Source organism: Pelobates fuscus, chromosome 2 (genome assembly GCF_036172605.1).
Source record: "Pelobates fuscus isolate aPelFus1 chromosome 2, aPelFus1.pri, whole genome shotgun sequence".
Lineage (NCBI taxonomy): Eukaryota > Metazoa > Chordata > Amphibia > Anura > Pelobatidae > Pelobates > Pelobates fuscus.
In genome coordinates, this window is record NC_086318.1 from 132,622,043 (window position 1) to 132,643,593 (window position 21,551).

Below are 21,551 nucleotides of genomic sequence, written 5' to 3' on the forward strand. Positions count from 1 at the left end.
ACTGACAGAGCCGCTTGAAGACAAGTAACTGCTATTCAATCTATAACAGTGAAAAACTAATTTTGGTTTTAAAAGCACGCTATAGAGACACCAGATATGATTGGCAATGTGCACTGGAACAGTTCTGCAGAGCACACACTGTAGGCCTGAGACACCCGCTTGAAGACAAGTAACTGCTATTCAATCTATAACAGTGAAAAACAAATTTTGGTTTTAAAAGCACGCTATAGAGACACCAGATATGATTGGCAACTGTCAAAGCACGCTGGCACAGGTCTGCAGAGCACACGCTGAAGTAGGCCTGACACCCAGACGCTTGCAGACAACTAACTGATCTTCTATTACAGTGAAAAAAAAGGATTTATTTTAAATGTAAAGCTTAACCAATTGTTAAAACAGATATGAGTGGTGGCACTGGGCAAGTAGGCACAGTATCCAATGTGAACCTCACACAGAAGCTGGCAGGCAGGCAACTGCTCTTCTATTACAGTGGAAACAAAATTTTGGTTGTAAAAGCACGCTATAGAGACACAAGATATGAGTGGCAACTGTCAAAGTACGCTGGCAGGGTTGTGCAGGGCACACGCTGAAGGAAGGCCTGACAGAGCCGCTTGAAGGACACTGACTGTCTGCTATTAGCTTACACTGGAAACCTTTTTTCTTTGTAAAAGCACGCTAAAGAGACACCAGATATGATTGGCAACTGTCAAAGCACGCTGGCACAGGTCTGCAGAGCACACGCTGAAGTAGGCCTGACACCCAGATGCTTGCAGACAACTAACTGATCTTCTATTACAGTGAAAAAAAAGGATTTCTTTAAAATCTAAAGCTTAACCAATTGTTAAAACAGATATGAGTGGTGGCACTGGGCAAGTAGGCACAGTATCCAATGTGAACCTCACACAGAAGCTGGCAGGCAGGCAACTGCTCTTCTATTACAGTGAAAAAAAAATTATTTATTTTAAATCTAAAGCTTAACCAATTGTTAAAACAGATATGAGTGGTGGCACTGGGCTAGTGGGCACAGTATCCAATGTGAACCTCACACAGAAGCTGGCAGGCAGGCAACTGCTCTTCTATTACAGTGGAAACAAAATTTTGGTTGTAAAAGCACGCTATAGAGACACAAGATATGAGTGGCAACTGTCAAAGCACGCTGGCAGGGTTGTGCAGGGCACACGCTGAAGGAAGGCCTGACAGAGCCGCTTGAAGGACACTGACTGTCTGCTATTAGCTTACACTGGAAACCTTTTTTCTTTGTAAAAGCACGCTAAAGAGACACCAGATATGATTGGCAACTGTCAAAGCACGCTGGCACAGGTCTGCAGAGCACACGCTGAAGTAGGCCTGACACCCAGACGCTTGCAGACAACTAACTGATCTTCTATTACAGTGAAAAAAATGATTTATTTAAAATCTAAAGCTTAACCAATTGTTAAAACAGATATGAGTGGTGGCACTGACTGTGCAAATGGGCAAGGCATCCAACCTGACACAGAAGCTGGCAGGCAGGCAACTGCTCTTCTATTACAGTGAAAAAAAATTATTTCTTTTAAATCTAAAGCTTAACCAATTGTTAAAACAGATATGAGTGGTGGCACTGACTGTGCAAATGGGCAAGGCATCCAACCTCACACAGAAGCTGGCAGGCAGGCAACTGCTCTTCTATTACAGTGAAAAAAAAATATTTATTTTAAATGTAAAGCTTAACCTATTGTTAAAACAGATATGAGTGGTGGCACTGGGCAAATAGGCACAGTATCCAATGTGAACCTCACACAGAAGCTGGCAGGCAGGCACCTGCAATTACATTACACAGGAAAAAAAAAAAAAAAAAAGCAGCCTGATGTTATAGCCCTAAAAAGGGCTTTTTGGGGTGCTGTCCTTACAGCAGAGATCAGATGAGTCCTTCAGGATTGTAGTGGACACTGAATACCCTAGCCTAGCTATCAATTTCCCTATCTAATCAGCAGCAGCTAAACTTTCCCTCCTCTCACTAAGCATGCATCTTCCGAATGAATCGAAAATGGATGCTGGGAGGGAAGTTGGAGGGTGTGGAAGGGAGGGAGTGCTGCTGATTGGCTGGAATGTGTCTGCTGACCGAGAGGCACAGGGTCAAAGTTTGCCCAATGATGACGAATAGGGGGCGGATCGAACTGCGCATGTGTCCGCCCGCCGCGGCGAACGCGAACACGCTAAGTTCGCCGGGAACTGTTCGCCGGCGGACAGTTCGGTACATCACTACTTAAAACCCATCTCTTCAGAAAAGCTTATGGCCTCCCAGAGTAACTTCTACCTCACATACCTGTCTCTTGCTCTCTCCTAAAAGGCAGCACTTTACTCTCTCCTCCAGCTCTGCTTCACTCCCACCTTATTTGATTGCTATTCCCTGTCCTAATGTGTTTTGTACCCCACCTCCTATAGACTGTAAGATCGTTTAAGCAGGGTCCTCTTCTATCTATCGCTCATGTAAGTTTTCTTGTAATTGTCCTATTTATAGGTAAATCCCCCCTCTCATAATATTGTAAAGTGCTATGGAATTTGTTGGCGCTATATAAATGGCAATAATAATAATAGAGGGCAGACTTAAAAGCTCTCTCGATGAAGTGGGAAAGGGGGTGGGGGATAGGGACAGCACAGAGTAAGTGTACTGACCTGTTGGTTTAGAGAGGGGCCCCTTCACAAACAAAGCTGGATCTTCAGGCTCACTAGGTGCTTTATGGGAAATACGGCTCTGATGCAAGCAGTAACAAAGACACTCGTGTCTCAAACCCTTGATTTAAACCTGGCTGTACCATTTATCCTTTTTACAGAGTAGAGCCTAGAAATAAAGACTCCTGCTCTCGGATCCACTATACAGCCAAATGCAGCAATACATGCTCATTATTCTGTAGACATGATTTACAATGTCCTAACACAATAAGATTAAATTAACCAGGATAGGGACATTTAGCTTTCACTATTTTCCAACATGTTCTAGGCATAATGATTATTACTCACATTCAAAAGCATGAAAGGTTGAGCTGACCCTGACAGGGACTGAACCTGCAGTTTCAATAGGTATAATAGATGCTGCATTTGGAATACTTAACAACTGAGCAATATTATCAGCTTATCATATAATTTATGAAGCGTGTCTTTAAGGGTTGGTCTATGTAAAAGTGACCCAATACTTAAATGCATTATAAAGATAATGGATTTAAAATAAAACCTTTTAAAAAATATAAAAAAAAGAAAACAATTACTTTTGAAAGTGCCTTGGTGTACTGTTTAGCTTCCTGTACTTGTAAGAAAGTACAGGTAGCTAAACAAAATGCCGCTACCTGCACTTTACTTATAACCATTGGATAGAATGTAGCTACCTGTACTTGTAACCATTGGATTGGAATAGGAATGTAATGGAGCTTCCTGTACCCCGGTTGGTTACCTCCGCCGACAGATGCTCCTTGTGCTTACCGAAGGCTCCAAGCACTTCTCCAGAGACCATAAGTACTGCAGACCACACGAACCGCTGCAGCTTGGTTGGGGTCTTGCCGTATGCTTGGTTGGGGTCTTGCCTACGACAAGGCTCCAGGTTCCAGTGGGTAAACCTCTCTTCCTCCAGAGAGTGAAGCAGGAACAAGCTCTTACAAGAGCTTAGTGATTATTCAAGGGAGTATGAAGAGCATAGCAATCCCTTGTAGCAGATTCCCCCCAATAAGAGACAGGGGTCTAGATTGAGGGTGAGGTAGAACTGAAGGTTTATTGCCACAGCCTGAAATATATAGTTTTTCAGGCCAGAGGCACACCCCCTGGACCTGATGGAAAACAGAGACAAAAGGAACATAAACCAATGGGAACAATAATTAGCACTGTAACACTCCCACATCCAGTCAGCAATCCCTCCCCTATGCCTGTGATATAATTAAGGTAGCTAATGTACTAACTTAATTATCCACAGGCAGAAAACACTAATTTTACCCAAAGTACAGAAACACCCCAAATCTCCAACATATCCCCATAAACCTGATCTGGGTTAACAACATATCATAAAATTACCCAGATCAGAGAAGGGGTTCAGGAAATTCCTGGAAGTCTCTTTTGACCGACTACACGCAGGATTTCATGCCCAAAACAGTTCCAGGGAATTAGGCTGTGTGGCGGTATATTTTCAAGGTCTAAGTTCACTTCAAATAGCCGAACAGGAACCGTTCGTGCAAATAGCCAATGTTAAAGTGCCATTCGAATTGTCGAACAGCGTTCGACTCCAGTCAAAGAGTCAAAGTCCAGAGAATGTAAAATTTCAGTGGTGTTCGTTCCGTCGTGTGTCCAATTTGAGTTTCATGAACTCGACAACAAAACACAGCTGACCTCGTTCGACTGAATAAAATGGCACTTCGACTACTTCGACACTTCGGCTGTATTCAAAGTGCCACTTCGAAAGTGTAGATCTGTTCCAACAGTATTTAAAGAGGCAGAAACCGTGCCTTAGAGCCAAACAAGTCACAGGGGCCATAATCACAAGGCAATAGGCTGGCAACTAGGTTATGGTTATGTCCTGAAAGGAACACTGTATTCACTATAACACCTAAATGAACTATAACATCTAAATTAAGTTGTTATAGTGCCTCCAGTATTAGCTCATTTGTCTTGTCCTGTCCCCCAAATACTTTATTTTAATTAGAAGGCTTGGAAGTCTGGCTACAAGCCACGTCTTCAAGCTCTCTGGAATGTTACTTTTCAACTCTCATACCATAACATACCATTACATCACATGTGCAGTGCCATCACAACCAGTCACAGAGAATCAGTGCATGCTCAAGAATTATTAAATTGGACCGTCATCATGGTGGCAATGCATCCAGGATCCCACCGCTCAAGGTCGTATCATCGCAGAGAAAGTGAGTAAATTATGTTGTTGTTTTTTGGTTTGTTTGGTTTTTTTTAGAGTGGGAGCAGAGTCAAGGACCCACTTGGCATTTTATTTAGTGGAATAAATGAGGACATTGGGATTGAAAAATGTACCATAGCAACTCACTTTATTTTTTTTTTATTGAGCTGGATGTAAACAAAATAGATATTCAAATATATGGACAGTAGGTGAATTGTCAGTTGACCTGCATTTAGTGGAGAGTCTAACTGGATGTTTTGTTTTTAACTATTTCTGCTATTGTACATAAAAATTACATTTCAGCTGCCAATTCAGAGCTTAGTCACAAACTGTCAATTTTCTGAATAGCTTGACATCTGTGACTTTTTTCCATTAATTCACCAGATGAATTCTATCCAAATATATAAAATGTTTACATGTCTTGTGTATTCCATAATCAATCCCAAAAATGCATTGAAAAATGTAATTAATGTAATACATTATTTTATTATAGATTTTGTATGTGCCAAATATGTTTAATACAGAAGTCTAGTTTTGCTTGAATCCAGTTTTCTCTCTCTTTCTCCCTCAACACCTATCTGTATTCCCAAGCTAAATGCCCATTGTGACCTTACCTTTAACAGATCAAGATAGAGAATGTTGCACATGGAAAGCTTTGCACAAAACAAAAAGATTAAGAGTAGATAACCTGCAAAGCCACTGGAGCCAGAATTGTATCTAAAATGTTAGAGCATATAAAATTTCCATATTGGTTTCAATACTAAGCTACATTACAGGGATGGCTAAATGTTAGTACTCCAGCCTTTGGAAACTGAACAAAACAGTATAACCAAGTGTTTATAATACATATACAGGGCAAAAATGTGTACACCCTCTTTGAATGCTATGGTTTTACATATTAGGACATAATAACCATCTTCTGTTCCTTAGCAAGTCTTAAAATTAGGTAAATACAATCCGAGCTGAACAACAACACTAAACATATTACACCATTTCATAATTTATTTAACAAAAATAAAGCCAAAATGGAGACGCCATGTAGGAAAAAACAATTACACCCTTACGGTTCGACGATAAGTAGCAAACAGGAGCTGCTATTCAAATGACCGTGATTAATTAATCAGGAAGAATAACCACCTCTAGAAAAGCTTTAAAGTTTTAGCAGTTTGCTGGTCTGGAGCATTCAGGTGTGTGTTAACACAATGCCAAGGAGAAAACACATCAGCTGTGATCTTAGAGAAGCAATTGCTGCTGTCCATCAAACTGGTAAGGGTTATAAGGCCATATCCAAACTATTTCATTCTACAGTGAGAAAGATTATTCAAATGTGAAAAACATTTAAGACAGTTGCCAATCTTTCCAGGAGTGAACGTCCCAGCAAATTCATCCCAATGCTCAGAGAAATTTCCAAAAACCCAAGTTATATCTCAGACTTTACAGGCCTCAAAATGTTAAATGTTAAAGTTTGAAATAATTAGAAAGAAACTGAACAGCTATGATTTCTTTAGAAGGGTTGCCAGGAGAAAGCCTCTTCTCTCTAGAATAACATGGTAGCACAGCTTAGGTTTGCAAAGTTGCATCTGAACAAACCACAAGACTTCTGGAACAATGTCCTTTTGTACAGACGAGACCAAAGTGGAGATGTTTGGACATAATGCGCAGCACCACTTTGTCAAAAAACTGAACACAGCATATCAGCACAAACACTTCATACCAACGGTCAATCACGGTGGTGGTGCAGATATTACTTGGGCTTGTTTTGCATTCACAGGACCTGGGAACCTTGCAGTTATTGAGAGTCAAATGTGAGGCCATCTGTTCGACAGCTTAAGCGTGGTCGAAATTGGGTCATGCAACAGGATAATGCTCAATAGCAAATCTACAAGAGAATGGCTGAAAAAGACAAGAATCAAGGTGTTGCAATGGCCCAGTCAAAGTCCAGACCTCAACCTGATTGAAATGCTATGGCAGGAAGAGAACTGTGCATTAACAAATACCACCAAACCTCAATGAACTGAAGCAATGTTGCAAAGAAGAGTGGGTCAAAATTCCTCCACAATGATGTGAGAGACTAATAAAGGCATACAGAAAATGATTACGTGAAGTTACTATGCAGAATTGAAAGCATAGTTAAATTGGATCATTTCAGCAATAAAATTCGGCAATTGTGGCCTTTAAGTTGAAATTCACTTGACGCTTTTGACAGTTTTCACTTTAGTTCCAAGCCCCACAACCATTTTAAATCAATAAAGTGGTCATGGTACTAGGAGTAACCTTTTAAAGGAACACTATATTGCTAGAGCACATGTTTAGATTGCTGCCCTCCCTTCCTCAGAATGGAGTAAAAAGGTATTTAAACATACTTCTCCCCATTGCAACGCTGATCTCATCACGACTGACTCCCATATAAATGCATGAACATAGATAAAAACACACATGAAAACAAACATACGAACTCAAACAGACAAACCCATACGCACACATTTTTGCACTTCATACACATGGTTTGAGATTCAAGTTATAGGTGCAATTTCCCCAACTATATATGTATTTGCACACCTGCTTAGTCCTGAGAGTAATGATTTCCCTATTGACTACAGTACAGGCAGACAGAAAAGAGGTATTTATGTCTTAGACTCGCTGCATGAACTCACCAGGGGAATCTGTTTGCCTGTGAAATCACATGAGAGCCACCTGGCTAGCAACAGAAGCGAGAGTAGCGGCTACTGGTACAATAAAGAGTGATCTTAATGTGGACACCAAGACCCTGTGCCTTTTCACATCAGTTCCCTATTGTACTTTATGATACGTTTAAGGTATAATGAGAGAAGTTAGTGGCCATTTGGCAAATGCTGTCTCTGTCAATTGATGAGTGAGTAATGATTATAATGTCAGACGTTTCTCTTTCTGCATCTGTCTCTACTGCAGTTTTGATTGTTGGCAGCATATCCTGCTTTAAGCACCACGTGTTTAATCTATTTATTTGTAGCATATTAGAGATATGTAAGTGCATTTTTACCTCATCTTGACTAAGCCAGCATCCTCAGTGGTCATCTCATGTTGCTACTGGATAGAATGTTCTGAGTCTCTAATAAAGAGAGATTAGATATGGTTATAGATCTTGATTGAGTTCCTTCACTCAAAATGTTGATAGAAGTTAAGAGAATGGCATCACTTGGAGAAGGTGAGCCAGTGCCCACACAAAATGCCAATACACATACACACAAGCATGCAAAGTGGTAAAACCATATAAAGTTTGAAACAATATATCTTGATTCTCACATGTAAGCTGTCTTATTATGCAGGCCAGAAAATGTAAAATAATAACAGCATTCTATGGGGGCAATTGGTGGTGCACCAAGTAGGGTCTCTCAGTGCAGTTATCACATGGGAGAGTGACATGGAAACAGTACATTCTTGCAAACACTGGCACTGGATAACAAAGACTCTGACACACCGGCACCAGAGCATAGGAAACATACAGGACCTGTAACTAGTAGGTGATTGCACCTGGAACACATTTTACAATCAACAATCTGACCTGCAACTTAGACTTTTCCTTCCTGCACTACTTTAACATCACGCGATGGCCTGCTGAAACACAAATGCATGAGTATCAATGCAGTTATGGGAATTCTCACAGTCTGATTAAAGCACACTGTATCAATTGTTCATCATGAAGGAATGCAGGTGTTATGCTGGTCTCTCCAGCCAGAATCAATCTGACACCATTCTTAGAATTCCTTTTTTATTGTATATCCTAATGAAGAGAAAGCATGACATCCTGATTGGTGGCCTGTTTATTAATTAGGGTAAAATGTAACAAAACAGAAAACCAGCCTTATCCGGGGATTACCTGACATGATGCGATGGGAAAGAATTCATAGTTAATGGTTACCTAGATACCAAGGGATGCCTACATACATCAGAGGGTTACAGATATCTATTATTACTGTCAAACATTCTAAACTCCAACACCGACATTTAGTAAACCATTTTCTTCGCTTAAATTCATGCCATAATATAAATTACATTCCTTTCTGTCCTTACATTAACATTTCTCGCTCTCCCAAACGTATCACAACATGTCAAAGAGAGTAAATGAATATTGAAAAATTTGTACTTTCATATGTTCCATTAATAAGTAGAGATTGTCTATTAATCAATGACGAATGCTTGAGTTTCCTAGAAGGAAGTTAATTTGCATACACGCTTCTGTATTTCACTAGTCAATACATAGATTTGTTTCATTTCAATTGAAACATGCTTCATAATAATTAATGCAAGGAAGTATGATTGCCAAAGACTGATGAGTCTGGCTGTATAATATATTGTATCTTAATTAGTAACCTTGTAAACAAAATCCTTTTTTTTTTCTTTTTTTTTTTTTACTATTGCAATAAAATTGAATAAAATTAACTTTGTTAGATCAAATATTGGCATACACGTACCATATTGTCTGCATCAGTGTTCCTGAAAACAAAATTGCTGTTTGGTTTAATTTTACGCACATTCGCCCATTTCCCATAGAACATATACATTTCTGAAATGTCTTCATTTACTAGGATACGGATCAGTGATAATGTATTAGAGAGACCTGAATGCGAAGAAAAAAAGATTTTGATGTAGAACCCAGAAAATTGATTTATACATACACACAGCACTTAATAAATCCTTACATGAAATAAACCAGTTATTCTTTGTGCTTGATTTACAGGATTGTACTCTGAAAGACATTATCCTTTGAACTCATTCTGATATTAACTGGGAACGGTCAATATATAAATTTTCTTGCTACAAATGATTTTTTTTAACTAAAGACATAACAGTAATAAATATACCAATTGCTTACATGAATTTGTATCACAGTGTCATTCTAGGACATGAACAAACAAATGCACAATAACTACCAGTAAATATGGGCCAAATGTAACAGATTTTTAAGATTACAGTATTGTCCATAAAATATGTTCTAAGTATTAACCCATTACATTGTACTAATCCACAAAAATCTAATTCACAAATATTAGAAATGAATAAAAATAAAATGCATAGTGACACCTGTAGGCAGGAGCTGAATATTGCAATTATTTTGTATTAACCACTTACAATTAATATTGATAGGCAATACACTACAGTCAAACATTAGTTCATCATGTAACATGTTCAGAAAAATTCCCAAAATATTAACCAAACTTATGGACTGAAGCTATTTACTGAAGGCAATATCAGAGTCATATGAAGAATTCTACAGACGAATCTTGGACTTGCACTATCCTTTTCCTTCACCTTGTGCAAGAGATGAGTGTTTAAATTGCTCCTGCAACTCTACTTTATTTACTGCATAACAAAAATAAATAAAAACCCTGGATCTCCTTTTAAACGGGAGATTTCTATCAGAATGTGACCCATACTACACACTATGGGTGGTAATGAGTAAACGTCTATGAAAATGCTTAAAAACTCAATCACACATTGTGATGGACTGCCTGGCACGTGGACCATGTACCTCCATTAATCGATGCTCCTAGTGCTCACCGAGGACTCCAAGCACTCCACTAGACACCATTAGCACCGTAGACCCGACAAACTGACGCAGCTTGGTTAGGGTCTCGCTGTCCTCCACCCACCCTGGCGCCAAGACCAGGATCCAGCTTCCAGTGGGTGAACCTCTCCTACTCTAGAGAGTGTAGCAGGAACAGCTGGTGATTATAATTACAGGGAGTATAATGAGTATAGCAATCCCCAGAGTGAATATAGCTGTCCCCTCCACACATGAGTCGAGGCTCTATGTTGAGGGTGAAGAGGAACTGATTTTAATGGTGCCACACTTGGTCTTAAATGACAATCCCCATGCAAGGGGTATGCCCACATGCACCTGATGGTAGACTGATTTACAACGTCACAGACCAATAACAATTAGGTTACCAGGCATGGCACTCCCACACACATCACGCAATCCCTCCTCTCTGCCTGGGAGATAATTGAGTTAGATACAGTATTAACTCAATTATCTCAAGGCAGAAAAAAACACATTTCTATAAAGCCCCGGAAGTACCCCAAAACACATAATGTCCCCATAAATGTTACATCCCCTGATAGCCCTGATCTGGGTAGCCAACATATCCAAAAGTCACCCATATCAGTTCAGGGGTTCAGGAATTCTATGGAAGTTATTTATTTGACCGACCGCAGGCATGGTTCCATGCCCAAAACAGGTCCAGAGAATCAGGGCTTGCGGTCGGACTAGTTCGGTAGTTTGATAACGAACAAACTAACGAACAGAGTCAATAGTCTTACCCTGCAGCTTGTTCCCTCATCCAGACGAATTATATCACCGAACAGTGACCTTCTAAGTTGAATAGAACTGAATGCAGGCGATGATGGAAGTGCAGCGGTGTTCGGGAGTTTCTGTATCTGATTTTAGTTCCATGAGGTTCATGCCCAAGCACCGCTGCCTTACAATATAGACCTGTCTATTACTTGACCTGTATTGGACCTCAATATTTCAGCTCAGACCTGAATTTTTATATCTAATGTTGGTCACACAAGATGAAAATGTACAGGTCAAGTACAGTTTATAGACATGACATTGCATCCAGACCACTTCAATGAGCTGAAGTGGTCTGGGTGCCTACAGTGTCCCTTTAAAGGAACGCTATAGAGTTAGGAATACAAAACTTGTATTCCTGACACTATAGGGTCCCTCTGCATATTCTTGAAAGAGTTTTACTTGCCTAATTCTTGTGCCGAGGTCTCTTGGCATTGACACAGTCTCTTCCTCCAATGACATTACGGTGACTGGGAAACCTACTGCGCATGCACGGCAAGAACACATGAGCTTCCCCATAGGAAAGCATTGAATTCACAGGAGTGGTCTCTAAAACTGCAATATTTTTATTGTTTTATATTGTAGTGTTAAGTGGACAGGAATTCTACAGCCAGGCCACTTCTATGAGATAAAGTGGTCTGTGTGTCTATAATGTCATTTTAAATGGTGCAGGATAATTGTTGCAGCAAAATAAGATTGTTTGTCTATTTAGTTAAGGATGACACTTTTTTTGCAGTTAACACACAGGTATTTAGATATTTTAATTTTTTGTTTACTTTTACCCTACATTTAACAAATGAGTGGGTGAGGTTGGAAAAATAAAAATAGATGTAAAAATCAACACCACTGCATTTACCTCTATCAGTGTAGGCAGTGCCCAACCAGTGTTTATGTGGAAAAAATAGTGCCTTTCTGCAACAAACCCCCACCCCCATTGGGAACTGTTTAAAGAAGCTTCCTTGAGATCATCTTAGCATGTAAGAAAAATCTACCCTGTTAGACGTAGTTCTTTGGCAGAGTGTAGGGACCTAGATGGGACATATATGTGTATTAGGGAGGATGGGTAGGTTGGACTGCATTATGTAGAGACTTGAAGCAAGTACCAGAATCTTAAATTGAGCCTTATGTCATAATGTAATGACTAACAGAGGGGGAGGTGTCGGAGGTACAGGAGGACTGGAAGACGGCCACTGCCAGCACATTCATTATAGACTATCATGGGGCAAGCCAGGAACGCTTAAGACCACTGATAAGTGGATTGCTGTAGTCCAGGTGAGAGAGAACTATGGCAGGGACCAGCACCTTGGCTGCATCCGGCGTTTAACATGGGCAGATGCACGCTATGTTTTTGAGATGGATACAGCAGGATTTGGTGATCGACTGGACATGAGGGGTGAAGGAGAGGTCGGAGTCAAAGAGAACACCTAGGCAGCAAGTTTGCTGGGTAGACTTGGAGGGAGACAGACATAGGAGTAGGAACATTTGAGGAAGGAAAGACCAGAAGTTTTGTTTTAGACAGGTTAAGTTTAAGGAAGTAAGCCATCCAGTTGGAATCAAGAGAGGCAGAGAGAAATCAGGAGAGGACAGATAGATTTGTGTGCCATCTGCATAGAAATAATAATGGAAGGCAAACGAGCTGATGAGTTCACCTTTGGAGGCATTACAGATGGAGAATAGTAGGGGGCCAAGGACAGAACCTTGGGGAACACCAACAGAGAGGGGTTGGGTAGAAGAGGCAGAGCCACAGAAAGAAACAGTGAAACAGAGCTGGGAGAGGCAGGAGGAACATGAAGATTTAGCAGCGATTAGATAATTGGATACTTTGATCACAGCTGTTTCGACAGTGTGGCGAATGTGAAATGCAGACTGAAGCAAGTCAAGCAGAGAGTTGGATTCAGGTCTGTCAATCTCGTATACACAACTCTCTCAAGGATCTTGGAGGCAAATGGCAGTAGCAAGATAGGACACTAGTTGGATCAAGAGTTAGGGTCAAGGTGGGGCTTTTTTAGAATCAAGGTTACAGTTGCATGTTTGAAGGGTCTAGGAAATGTGCCAGAGGAAAGGGAGAGATTTAAACTTTTAGTGAGATGGAGAGCAAGAGCAGAAGAAAGAGGGAATGAGATACAAGGGAAAAGGGTCTAGGGAACAGGTAGTGGGACGGGAGGACCAAAGCACAGCAGAAACCTCTTCCACTGAAGCAGATGCCAATGAGCATAGAACAGTGGAGGGAGTTGGGATGGGGGAAGGATTGGTAGGGGAGGGAGAGAGATTAAAGATTTATTCCCTGATATAAATCTTCTCAGTGAAGTGAGTTGCAAAGTTTGTGGCAGACAAGTTGGTAAAAGGAGGGGGATCAACAAGGCGAAGAAGAGAGTTAAAAGTGTAAAATAGGCATTTTGGTTTGCAGGAGAGTGTGCATAGGAGGGTGTTGAAGTAGTATGCTTTTGCAGAGGAATGAGCCAAACTGTAATACAGCAGCATAAATTTATAGTGGAGGAAGTCAGGTGCAGAGTGAGACTTTCTCCAGCAGCGGAACATTTTTGGAGGTATCGGATCAGCTTGGTGTGCCAAGGCTATTGGCCTCTCTATTCAGGGACCATCATGGGCTGATAGCACCAGGGGCTAAGTGTGCACAGGAAAGAGAAAATGCCAAATTTAAGTGTATAATATTCTTTTTTTTCTCTCCCCTAATAGCCCTAGTGACTGCCTGAGGGCAGATTAAGCAAATACATTTACTCAAATATATAATTAATTTTTTTAATTAATTTAAAATATTTTAATATTGAATTCTTATACACAGCACTGTGCTGCCTGTCAGTAATAATTTTAATAACTCCTACTGCGCATACCTACCATCTTCTTTAAAGTGCTCAGTCACTCTACAATTGATACCGGAGACATTCATTTATTGCTAGTTGAAAAGTTGTGAAGCTTCAAACTCCAAGACTGGGGCTGTGTCTCTGAGGACTAGTCTGATTCTGATTTCAGTCTGCTTTAATCTGTAATGATTATTGCTTTTGTTAACCATATCAGCTACTTTTTGGCTTCAAATGACTACTGTAGATTAACCCTGGATTATAGTCATCTCTATGTACGTTATATATATCTTTATGTTGTGCCCAGCTCAATCATCTTTGTATTATGCTCGGCTCTCTGTATTTTATCAGTATCTCTGTACTGTATAGGGAGGAGTAAAATGTTTGGGAAGGAATCTAGCACCTCACCGATCTTAAAATGTCACCAGCCACCACTGACCTCTATTCAACTTAGTTCCCTGCCAATCATGATTTTAAGCTCTGAATTTTTCATCTCTCCATCAGCATAGATAGTGGAGCAGAAACATTGTTTTTGTAGGGTGCCCTGGCTGTGTCCTGACTGAACCTGACTGCACTGGCAATCTTTAAATATGTCATATACATTTAAAAGAAAATTAAGCATTCCATGAAAAAGGTTAAGAAAAGTTATATTGGATTTTGTAATATATTCAGTGGTACATTGTATATTATTATTATTATTATTATTATTATTATTATTATTATTATTATTATTATTGGTATTTATATAGCGCCAACTAATTCCGTAGCACTTTACAATATTATGAAAGGGGGAAATTTAAAATAAATGAGACAATCACATAGTGATACAGGAACAATAGGTATTCATGCTTTATGAACATGCTTGCTAAATATATTATATAATATAAACATATTATACATCACACCCATTATACAGCACTGTAGCATATGTTGGTGCTCTCCACTAAGTAATACCAACATGTACAGAAAAACATTATACTTTATATGTACTGATCAGCCATATCGTTAAAACCACCTGGGACCCCTATGATTTGGATTTGTTCTTCCAGCCCACATCCTACAGATGCTCAAACAGATTGAGATATGGAGCATTTGGAGGCCAAGGTAACATTTTGAACTTGTTTTCATGTTCCTCAAATTATTCTTGAACAATTGTTGCAATGTGGCAGAGTGCTTTATCCTGCTGAAAAAGGAAACTGGCATCAGGGTATAACATTGCCATGAAGGGGTGTATTTAGTCTGTAACAATCTCTATGTAGGTGTCAAAGTAACATTCACATGAATGCCAGGACCCAAGGTTTCCCAGCAGAACATTGCCCAGAGCAAAACAGAGTAAACAACGCTCACGCACCAGCCATACACTTGATCTAAAAGAAAAAGTGACTCATCCGACCAGGTACCCTTCTTAAATTAGTACAAACAAGGAGAATGGATGTAGCGCCAAAATATTAACGTGTTTAACCAAAGTGCTTTTTTTCAAGTGCAGCCACTTTGGTGAAACGCGTTGTGGATATTATTTTAATATTGTTTATTTTATATCAATAAAGGTATTTTGGCTACTTCCTATTGTGAGTGTGCCATTTTACTTTTTTATTTGTTACTATTTTATAATTTTACCTTCTACCTGGAATCCGATTTTACTGTTCCAGTGAGGACTACTACTAAAGAATCCTAGGTGGGGATTATACCACTTACACCTACACATAGAGCCGTCTGCCTGCTCAATTAAATGTGACTAAACATTCATTATTTTATACTCCTGGTACCTTTTATACTGTGAGCACTATTGTTGTCTCTTTTATACTTTTTCAACATCTCCTCACGTATCCTATAAGTGGGGATTGTACCACTGTACCCTATTCATACTAGAGCTAACAAATGTGAGTAGGACCATTAAAACCTTATTTTATTGTTTTTTTACTTTTCTCTGGGGTATACTGCACCATTAGTCTTTTCTCTCTGTTTTTATATACAACTCCAAAGGATACCCTGATCTGGCTCTTTTATAGAAGAATTTCCCTGACAGAACTGGGGCTATATCTTCTGGCAAGTTTTATATTGTGACTTTATATGCACATTTTATTGATATTACTCTACTTTCATCTGTTTATTATATTTTTTCTTATTTACACTAGTGTTTTTTACTATTGTGGCGCTACCTCCATTAACCTTGTTTGTACTAATCTAATTGTTTGTAGGGCTTAGAGGGAGCCCTACTATATGAGGTGTGCTGCCTATTTCTTTCAATATTTTTAATTTTTTTTGGTTTGGTAACTTAGCGCTGGTCCATTTTTCATTTTTTTTTCTAATATTCTTAAATTGCTCATTGCTCCAGTTCTGACGCTCACGTCCCTATTGAAGACACTTTCACTGATGGACAGGGGTCACCATGGGCACTCTGACCAGTCTTCGGCTATGCAGCCCCATAAAAGGCAAACTGTGATGCACTGTATGTTCTAACCCTTTTCTTTCATGGCCCACATTAGGTTTTTCAGTAATTTGAGCATCAATGAGACTAGGGTGCCCATGAACTTGATGACAGTTCACTGGTTGTCCTTCCTTGCACCACTTTTGGTAGGTACTAAACACTGCATGCCGGGAACACCCCACAACCCTTGCCATTTTGGTGATGTTCTGGCGCAGTTGTCTACCCACCTCTATTTGGCCCTTCTCAAAATTACTCAGATCTTTTCTCTTGCCCATTTTTCTTGCTTCCAACCGATGAAATTTAAGAACTGACTTCACTTGCTGCCTAATATATCCTGCACCTTGACCAGTGCTGTTGAAATGATATAATCAATGGTATTTATTTCACCCAATGTGTCCCCCAAATTTTTTCCTCGCTCCAAGTGTGTTTTTGTTTCTCTTCACCAGTGCTCCAAAAAGTCTGCAAAGTCCAGATTCTTGACTTTTTGACATTGTTCTCCAACTAATCGATTCTGAAGAACCAAAGGATCTACACTGCTGATAAGTGTAACTATTGCCCTTATCACAGCTTTATATTGCAACCCAAGGCTGCCCCTGTGTCTCCTGCAGATCTCATCTTCCACGATGTCAGTGATATTTAACTTGACTTATAAATGTATATTTGCTGCGATGTTTAAAACAATAAACCAAACAAACGAAAAACAATAAAACAAACAAAACACAACATATGTTTAAGGGACTCTTTAACTAAATGAAGCAATTATCCTCTGTATTAGAATCTCATCTAACCTATTCCTGCTTTTACTGAATTAATCGATGTGACTATTTCTAATACAGAGAGTCTGCAGAAGAAGTGTAAGACTATATAGAAAGAAATTAATAAAACAAGCATGTATGTAGCTGCAGCTTAACTAAAATCCAAATAATTATTCTGTTGAAGCAAATCATTTTGTTAAGCTCTTAATAATAGCTACACAATAATACATCACAGTGCCTGCACTATAAGTATGGGCAGCTGAATAGTAATAAGTGCTAAAGTGATACATAGGAGACACAAACTAGGACTAGGTTATTAGAAGTAGGAGTGGGTGTTCATTTGTAAAAAGTGGTGCAAAAATGTACAATGGAAGAGACACAACAATTGTAAGTTATTAAAAGAACTTAGTGCTGTACTAGCAAAACCATTTCCGGATTTATTTAACCAATAATTATTAACAGGAGTAGTCCCAGAAGATTAGCAATTCGCGAATGTTGTGCCCATTGACAAGAAAGGTAGTAGGGAGGAGTCGGGCAACTACAGGCCAGTAAGCCTTACTTCAGTAGTGGGGAAAGTGATGGAAACCATGTTAAAGGATACGATTGTTGAACATCTAAAATCACATGGATTTCAAGATCAGAGACAACATGGGTTTACTTCAGGGAGATCATGCCAAACTAATCTTATTGATTTTTTTGACTTGGTAACTCAAATAATAGATCAGGGTGGTGCAGTAGACATTGCTTACCTAGATTTCAGTAAGGCTTTTGACACTGTTCCAGGTAGAAGGCTCATTAATAAACTGCAATCTTTAAGTTTGGATTCCAATATTGTTTAATGGGTTAGGCAGTGGCTGAGTGACAGGCAACAGAGGGTTGTAGTCAATAGAGTATATTCAAAGCAAGGTCTAGTTACCAGTGGGGTACCTCAGGGATTTGTACTTAGACCCATTTTCTTTAATATTTTTATTAGAAGGTCTTGATGGTAAGGTATGTCTTCTTGCTGATGATACTAAGATATGTAACAGGGTTGATGTTCCAGGAGGGATAAGCTAAATGGCAAATTATTTAGGTAAATTAGAAAAATGGTCAGACTGACATTTAATGTGGGTAAGTGCAAGGTACTGAATTTTGGGTGTAAATATCCAAGGGCAGAGTACAGAATATTTGCTAGAGTCCTAACCTCAACATCTGAGGAAAGGGATTTTGGGGTGATTATTTCTGATGACTTAAAGGTAAGCAGACACTGTAATAGAGCAGCAGGAAATGCTAGCACAATGCTTGGTTGTATAGGGAGAGGCATTAGCAGTAGAAAGAGAGAAGTGCTCATGCCATTGTACAGAACACTGGTGAGACCTCACTTGGAGTATTGTACGCAGTACTGGAGACCGTATCTTCAGAACGATATTGATACTTTGGAAAGAGTTCAGAGAAGGGCTACTAAACTGGTTCATGGATTGCAGGATAAATCTTACTGGGAAAGGTAAAGGAACTTAACATGTATAGCTTGGAGGAAAGACGAGACAGGGGGAATATGATAGAAATATTTAAATACATAAAGGGAATCAACACAGTAAAGGTGGAGACTATATTTAAAAGAAGAAAAACTACCACAACAAGAGGACATAGTCTTAAATTAAAGGGGCAAAGGTTTAAAAATAATATACGGGGGGGCGTGGCCGGACCGCAGACTAAGATGGACGTGTAGTCTGTGAGCTCCGCAGCATCCGAGCACAATCTACCCACTATCAGCAGCATCGAGCCCCCAAAACCAGCTAAATTACCCCTAACATGTCAGGGGCGCAGTCCGGAGCTAAATCGCAGCGAAGAAAAAAAGGTGAGCAGAAAGAAGCCGCGGTCTCAGTAGCCGATATGCTTACCTCTCCACGAGGCTCACAGGCCGCACAAGATGGCCGCCGGATCAGCCCGCAACACTCACCGGCAGCCACACCGGGCCCGGACTCACACAACCCCATTCAGCCAGACATAGCCAGCGTCCTGAACAAACTGACAGAAGTCAGACACTACCTGGCAGGGGAGATCTCCAAGAGCACACAAGCGCTGACGGCAGAGATACACGCTCTGGGCACCAGAACCGCAACACTGGAGGCCAGAGCTGACGCTGCTGCACAAGCCCACAATCAAATAGTGGCCCACTCACAAGCCGCTGAAAAGAGAATTACCGACCTGGAGTTAGAAATAGAAGATCTGGCAAATCGTTCCCGCCGGAATAACGTTAGGCTGAGAGGTGTACCGGAGGAACAAAACGAAGGCCCCCTAGCACCAAAGATGGAGCTCTTCTTCCACCAATTACTACCCGACATCCCCAAAGATAATTGGGCGATTGACAGGGCGCACAGGGCACTGCGCGCCCGAAGAGCAGAGGGGATGCCGCCAAGGGACATTATCATCAAGTTCCACTATTACTCCTCAAAAGAAGCGGTCATGCAATACACACGCCAAAACACCCTGCAATACCAGGGTGCAACCATCACTGCATACCAGGACTTATCACCGACGACATTACAGAGAAGAAAAGCATGGAAACCACTGACGGCGCTACTACAACAACACACAATAAAATACACGTGGGGCCATCCCTTCAAGCTGGTGGCATTCAAAGAGGGAGCCACTCACACCCTCTTGCCAGGGTACGACCCAAAGCGCTTTCTTCGCAGCCTACGCATAGAACCCCCACCGACCCTCAACCTGCAAACGAACCAGATGCCAGAACTCTCAACGCTCCAAAGTGACTGGACCGACGCCTAAGTCGCAAACAGACATAACGGACACGATAACTTTACAACTGGGGACACTGAGACCAATCTGGTACAGGCCGCAGCAACGTATCGCAGCTAAGTACCGCTAATTTTTTCCCAGAAGAGAAGGACTTAAAGATTGGGGGGGGGGGGGGGGGGGGATCCTACTCCCAAAGCCCATCACCCCATGACCTAACACCCCAAAGAGAGAAAAAAAAAAGTATGCACAATTTGTTTAAAAAAAAAAAAAAAAAGGGGATGAAAATGTATGTGCAAATGTAAATGTAACGGGTAATGAATAGGGGACACACAGACACCAGAGAGCCACTCCCTACTCCGACCTACAAAATGGAGGGCACTATAGGCCATTTGGCATGTGGGACACACGCTCACTCACTACGAGCAAAGGTTACAAGGCACTCCCCAGGGAAGAGCAAATAGAGAGAAGGGAATGTCTTGTCGCCACAACTACTACTACCCGGTTGGTTGCGGGACTGCACGACAGGGGGCAAAACACACACACCACACAATAGAAGGATGATGTTAGGAGCAAATAGGGGGGGGAGAGGGCCACAGGGTGAAACCACCAGAGGGGGGGACAAACAACCGAACACGGGGCTCACGACACCAAGGCTCGAAAGATGCGAGGAGCATCCACACCTTCCCGGGTATTAACAGAAACACCCGAGAGATAGGTGCGTGCTCACCAGTTACTCTGGCGAATTGTAAGACCAGAGAAAATGTACAACTGTATATATGCAAATCTGTTTATTGTTATGTACTTAATTATTATGTTAACGTTTTATTTGTTTTGAATGATGTCACAAAGTCACAGGTTGTTACGAAACAAACAGAAGAGACTGACCTTTTACAACACCCACCCCGCCCATCACTAGATCACTGGGGACTATACCCATATGATCCGCATAACAGACGACTGACGCCATGACTCTGAACATACTGACAATTAATGCCAAGGGCTTAAACACACCCAACAAACGCAGGACCCTACACAGAGACATTAAGGCCAAACAAGCGGATATCGCTCTAATACAAGAAACCCACTTACCCAGGTCGGCACGCGTACACTTAAAAAATCATATTTATAACACAGTCCACGAAGCGAGGGCTCTGAGGAAAAAAGCAGGAGTGGCCATCCTGATACACAAACGATGCCCGTTTAACCTGACCAAAGCACATATAGATCCAGAGGGCAGATATTTAGCTCTCACCGGCACCATACACTCCACGAGGATACATATAGTAAACATATACGCCCCCAACACTCCTGAGACAGGATACTGGGATTCATTGAAAACACTATTAACGCACCTCACAGGTGGCATCTTAGTGATGGGGGGGGACTTCAACGCGGTCCCCTGCCCGGCAATAGACAGGAGTAGCAAACCAGGAACGACTCGCGCGCAGGGGGGGGGGAGACAAGACAAATTGCTCAACGCTTTTCTTACACACACAGGGCTGTTAGACGCCTGGCGCATACAACATCCACACACAAAAGACTACACATACTACTCAGCACCACACAACACATATTCAAGGATAGACAACATATACCTAAACGGGGCTGGCAT